Source organism: Poecilia reticulata, linkage group LG17 (genome assembly GCF_000633615.1).
Source record: "Poecilia reticulata strain Guanapo linkage group LG17, Guppy_female_1.0+MT, whole genome shotgun sequence".
NCBI classification, from domain to species: Eukaryota; Metazoa; Chordata; class Actinopteri; order Cyprinodontiformes; family Poeciliidae; genus Poecilia; species Poecilia reticulata.
The window spans coordinates 13621478-13627138 of record NC_024347.1 but is presented as its reverse complement, the minus strand read 5'-3'; the positions used below and the strand labels follow the sequence as shown (position 1 = coordinate 13627138).

Below are 5661 nucleotides of genomic sequence, written 5' to 3'. Positions count from 1 at the left end.
TCTATAATGGTGAGTTGAAAAACATTCTGAAAACTCCTGAATCAAGGTTTCTTACTCTTAATTCAGAATGGAACTTGTCATGTTTTAAACAATTGGTGCAGGAGTGACTTGTCATGACTTTAATTGTAACATTTTGTCTTTTTAGATGAAGGTATAGCAAAGGCCAGCACAACACTGGCTTTTTTTTTTTTTTTTTTTGAGCATAAAATGGGAAATTACTCATTTAGGTGTGTAGCAATACTAGAACATCTAAATGGCAATGAGCACAAAACATTACCTGAGCTTAAGCTAACTTTGAAAGCTTGTGTTGCAAAATACACAACAGCTCCATAGATGTACCACATGAGGATAATCTCACCAGCTACTTTGCTGATGCTCTTATTGCTTCAATAACCTCTGACTGCAAAGGGTTTGGTAACTTTAGTTGAAATTGGTTTCTGAAATTTTTAACATTTTGCTTTTGTTTTTTCTAGCTCAAACAACATACAGAAGTACCAGTCCTTCAGGTAATTTGTGTAATTGACATTTTTCCACCACTCTTTGTTGGCCTTGTGAAATTTGTCCAGAAACTTCACTATTAAAATTTTACTGGTACAATTCTGTATCTACATTTGGGGGTGGGGTGTTTTAAATCTATTTTGCAGTTCTAAGCATYACATCAGGACTGCTTAGTAATTTATTCTATTACAGTTTAATTTGACTACCTTGTGCTTTGTCACTTCTCAGCTGAAACKGTAGGAAATGCCAACGCAACAGGTAATTGTTACAACCACATTTAGTATTCCTTTACCACTGAAATGTAGGCTTAGACATTTAAAACGTTTCAACTGGTGCTTAGTACCTGCTTTAAATTATTTTTTATAGCTCARCTGGTCTCACTGAATTTCCAGATCAATCTAGCTCCACATCTTTATRTTTAACCTGAGGACTAAATTACCTCTTTGAGAAGTTTTACGTGGAACTTAAAGGAGACTTTGATTTCTTTACATTTTTATGGCAAACATTTTAAATAACACAGAAATTAATTGCTTTATGACAGGTTATTGATAAAAAAAAACATTGTACATGAAATTAATGCAATATTCTTATGAACACCACCAAATACAAAAATAAGCAAGCCCAATTAAGTAACGGGCAAAACTAATAGGCTTAGAAATGGCACATATCCAACTGGTGTTTTGGATCACGTAACATTCACTGCTTTGTCATTATTTCTAGATTAGATGTTTCTTCCAAGTTTTATTTYCTTTAAATTTAATTTGACTAACGTATACTTTGCAATTCACCAGCTGAAACAACTGCTACAAATGTCAACGCAACAGGTAAAACAACCACTGCTTTTATTCCTACAGTGCATCAGTTTTAAGTGGATTCCAACCAGCTAGATAATTGAGTTATTTGATCTTAGAGTTTTTTTCTTTTTAAACTCATTTGACTTGCTTTGCAATTTTCAGCTGAAACAACTGTTAGAATTGCCAACACAACAGGTAAYCAATGTTTTCATTCTGACAACTAATCAAATTTCAGTGGATTCCAACTAACTAGCTAACTTGTCTTAGTTTTCTTTCTTTTAAAATTCATTTGACTTGTGCTTTGCAATTTTCCAGCTGAAACAACAGTTGCAAATGTCAATGCAACAGGTAAGCAAACACAATCACAGTKTTCACTCCTTTAATTTACTGCTGTGCATTCGCTTTCATTGCTCCCATTATGTTTGTGACCCTTGTTTCAGGGTCTGCCTGTCAAATTATTTCATTATTTTCACTTCAAATTGAGTATTTTAAAGGTAAAAAAGTACAAGGGGATCATGTCRAGTTTYATCTGAAAAAGCTGTGCTTTCTCTAGTTGGTCCAGGCTGCTCAAATCCACCAGTACTGTGCTGTGCGGRTCAGAATAATGACTGTCGTAGGGGCTCATGTTACTGTGATCAGGCCTGTGTGAAATTAAGGGACTGCTGCTCCGACTTTGCGTCGACCTGCAAGAACTGTAAGTAAGAGTAAACACAATAAAGTAAGAGAAAATACATAATTCCTTACAATGCAGCCTAAACTCATTAGTGGAGACTGATTAAATTAATTAAACACGTGGTTCAAGAAGGAGGAAATTAGTCCTTGTAAACATATAAACAAACATATGATAAGCGTGATAGACAGTAATCACAGTTGATTAAAATAGCACGTGTTGCACCCTTAAAAAGAACTTAAAAACTCAGATTGTTGCTTTTGTGCAACTTTATTAAGCAAATCATGGGCTCTACACACACTACATTAAAACTGATTTTGCATTGCAGTTGCCTATAACATTTAAAATACTGTAGTCTCTCATCTTACTTTTCTTGACAGCAGTAGATATTTTATCCCAAGAGAAGATTTCCAGGTAAACTTAAAAGCTGCTCAACACCAATTAACCTTTAAGGTTAAGAAAATTCATATAATTGTCCGGCATAACACTAAAAAGTGCCATGACTTGATCATTTGAACTAAATGTGCAGTGAAAATCCACCKCTTYTAGATACTATGTAATATGGTGWAATCAATCAATCAATCAATCAAATTTTATTTGTATAGCACATTTCAGCAGCAAGGCATTTCRAAGTGCTTTACATAATTAAAATAAAAACAGAAATAATCAGTGAGAAAGAGAGAGATTTAAAAAAAATAAGAAAAAAACAAAATAAAAATAAAAATAAAACCAAAAAACAAAAAACATTACATCATTAAAATGTCGAAAAGAAAGAAGAAGAAATTAAAAACATTAAAGACATAAAAAGATGGAAGACATCAAAACCGGCACTCTAACCCTAATTTAGCCATAAGCAACTCTAAACAGGTGAGTTTTAAGTTGAGATTTAAAGGCACCCAGTGTTTCAGCTTTTTTACAGTTTTCTGGAAGTTTGTTCCAAATCTGTGGTGCATAGAAACTGAATGCTGCTTCTCCTCGTCTGGTTCTGGGGATGCAGGGCAGACCAGAACCAGAAGTGTCTTTATGAAATGGCAAACACTTTTTCTGTCAATTACAAAATTATACTTTGAGTGCATTAACATAAAAGTCACACAGTTATAATCTGACAATTTTCTCTAGTCTTCAATTCAGCCAATAGCAGCACTCCTTGTCCACCGCAAACTGAGACCACTGAATCACAAGCCTCTGCGACTTCTGCTGACTATAACGCATCAACTTCCACATTTACAGGTTGACCAATGCTTTCATTGGTTATCCTGACAGTCGGAGACTAAACTCAAAGGCTGAGGAAACAGCTAAAATGTTACTTCATGACCAAACCTACRTTGGAATTGATTTCACCGGAGAAGAGCCGACACGATTAATCATGATGAATCGATTACTGAGATAACCGTCAACTAATTTAGGAATGGATTAATCATTAACTGGAGCATACAGATTCAAAAAAGCGTCATTTGCTGAAAGAACAACATGCTCAGAGCAGTAATTAAGCTAAAATTGTACAAATAATTATGCCTTTTGCATTTAAGAAATTAAGAATCTTAACCTTAATGATATGTTCTACCAATTATTCTACCAAACAATTAAAGAATGGGGAAACAGATAACAATCCTCATAGTTTAAAAAAAGACTCGAGGCCTATTTTCAGCTTCTCTTGGTTAAATAAAAAATCTGAAGAATGTGTCATTTTTAGCCTATTAATAGTAAAAAAAAATAATTGATTACTAAAAACAATTGTTAGTTGCAGCCCTATGCTAGAGATGATGATTTAATTATCAACAATCAAATTGTTTCGGGTGTCAAAGGATTAATATTTTTATGTAAAGCTGATTTTATTTCTTAGAGCTGATATTGTTTTGTCTGACTGCTAGTAAAAATGAAGTGCAGAAGAGCAGTGAGTTTGGAGAAGMAAAGTCAAAGTGCAGASTTTAGCTGATGCTATTTCTTTGTTTCAGATTTCCAATCTCTGACACTTCACCTAAAAGTCTCTCTGTTAACCCGCGGTAACAATAACAATGATGGGATTTCTCAGGCTTTGTTTAGCGTAAGTATATATTCCCTTTTAATTTGAATCGCACATAGTCAGGTTCATAAAGTTATTTGCTCATAATTGACAGGTTTCTCCTTTCCCGCAGTATTTATCCCAAATCCTTCGTGAGCCGGCCTGTGAAAATTGCTCTCTGACAATCAAGCACATCTCATTCAACTAAACCCCCAGGAATAGAGCTGCATATGGAAAAAAAAAAGTGACGCAGTCACTRAAGTCGACAGAGTGGGTTGTGCAGCCAAAGTTCTGGAGTTAAAAATTATGTCTATTATTGGTACCAATCCTTATTGTAATTTTTTTCGGCAGGTTCTAAGCTCTTTTTTTTTCTTCTCTACTAAAACTGGTAAAGAATATTATTATTATTGCTCTGTAAATCCAGATAAACAATTAAACAAATTCTACAATAAACTGTTGAAGGAAAATGGCACTGATTCACAGTTGAGACGAGATATTTGCATATACTGCAAAAAAATTAGGAGAGAAACTTTGTAGAAGTTTGTCGGACTTCCTCCTGCGTCAGATGCCTGTACACACACGTACATCCACAGACGGCTGACGTTGTCAAACACAAAGGCATAAAGCTTTAACATGTGTAGGCGGATCCCCACAACAATCAACTGAAGCACTAAGAAACTATAGCTACACAGATTGTACTTGCCTAGAACACAGTGCAGTTCAGAGGTTGAGGGACWAAGACAAAACCAGGTGCATTGTGACTTATTTACAGATTCCAAAAGTGTGGATTCTGAGATTTCTAGTCATTTGAAAAAAAAAAAAACAATTAAAGAATGGGGAAACAGATAACAATCCTCATAGTTTAAAAAAGAAATGTCCCCAAACCTGATGAGCAACTTTGTGGTGCAAAGAAAGGCTGTTCATTCACATTACTGTGCAATAAAAAATAACCTCAGGATTGATTGGCAACAGGTTTGCCCGGGAATGTGCGCAGACAAAAGAGAGCATTTGTCTGACTCATCTTGTAGGAAACATAATTGAATTAATTTTAGGTAATACATTTACTTGATGCGGTTTATCCAACACATTCTCACTCCCAACTCATCACATATTGACGTTCAGGTTCACTACTTTCTGGTAGTGAACCTGAACGTCAATATGTGAACCTGACGCCGAGGTTGTGACTTGAAGGGTTCTCTCATTGAATGTTGTACCGTTCCCTAAGCGTCCGATATTTACGACTTAGGAACGAATAAGATGACGTATCTATTTTTTTAAAAACCTTTATTTACAATGTATGTGCTAGTTTGAACAGGATATTAATGATATTTACTACATAAACGTTCATAAAACTTTAATTTGGTATTTAAAAATAACTCGGTAAAATATAAAAACGGAGAACTGCAAAATAACTAGAGTGTTGCGTTATAAAGTTGATGATTGCAGTTTTAGGACTTAATGGCAGTCGGGCTGTGCCGTGAATGGTTGAAGACATTCGCGGCAACATTTATAAAAGAAATTTACCGGAAGAACTGGGCGGGAAGCTAGCTACATTAGCCTCTTGGAGTCCATAAGCTTCAACTGAACCTGCACTTAATACATTTAATTAGCCATGCTAGAGTTACAGAATTCTTTATAGTCATGCTTGTTGTAAAATTTGAGGATCGATATAAACGCCAGTGACCCTAGGCTGTAAT

General features: G+C 35.0%; 1 long non-coding RNA gene across 1 annotated transcript; it reads left to right on the top strand.

The window, feature by feature from the left end:
• The first annotated feature begins 726 nt into the window (after positions 1 to 726).
• Positions 727 to 4851, top strand: LOC103479397 (uncharacterized). Its single transcript, XR_535940.1, has 7 exons — positions 727 to 756; positions 1290 to 1322; positions 1455 to 1487; positions 1608 to 1640; positions 1846 to 1986; positions 3918 to 4006; positions 4098 to 4851. It is a non-coding gene; the product is annotated as an uncharacterized LOC103479397 (long non-coding RNA).
• The last annotated feature ends 810 nt before the right edge of the window (positions 4852 to 5661 follow it).